Raw genomic sequence first — 517 nt, forward strand, 5'->3', positions numbered from 1 at the left:
TCTTTCTTTTTTTTTTTTTTTTTTTTTTTTTTCAGAACCAGGAATTGAACTCAAGCCCTTGAACTTGCCAGGGAAGCACTTATTCCACTGAGCCAGCTCCACAGCTCAACTTGTGGATTTTTAAAATCAACAAAAGTGCCCCCTGCAATATGCCATTTAAAGCAATATTTGTCACACCTAATGTGAATTTACTGGCAATATGACAAAGGTTGAAGCTTCTTGCTCTCACTGTAAAAAGTGAAAAGTATTGAAAAGGGGAGACATTATTTATAAATGGCCCAAAATTGTAGGGATGAAGCACTAAAATCATTTCACACTCATGCTTGGCCACGCTCTGCAAACCCGCTTCCAGGAACATTCTTGTCCGGAGAGCCAAGGGCTCCAGGCCTTGTACACACTGGCCTGAACTGCTTAGCTGGTGAGAGAAGGATACGGACATAGCGCTGGTGAGACATCACATATCTGGGAGCAGAAAATTGAGAGCTAGTAAGAAACGGAAAGTAGAGAAGATGTTACA

This window comes from Octodon degus, unplaced genomic scaffold (assembly GCF_000260255.1).
Source record: "Octodon degus isolate 3935 unplaced genomic scaffold, OctDeg1.0 scaffold00025, whole genome shotgun sequence".
Lineage (NCBI taxonomy): Eukaryota > Metazoa > Chordata > Mammalia > Rodentia > Octodontidae > Octodon > Octodon degus.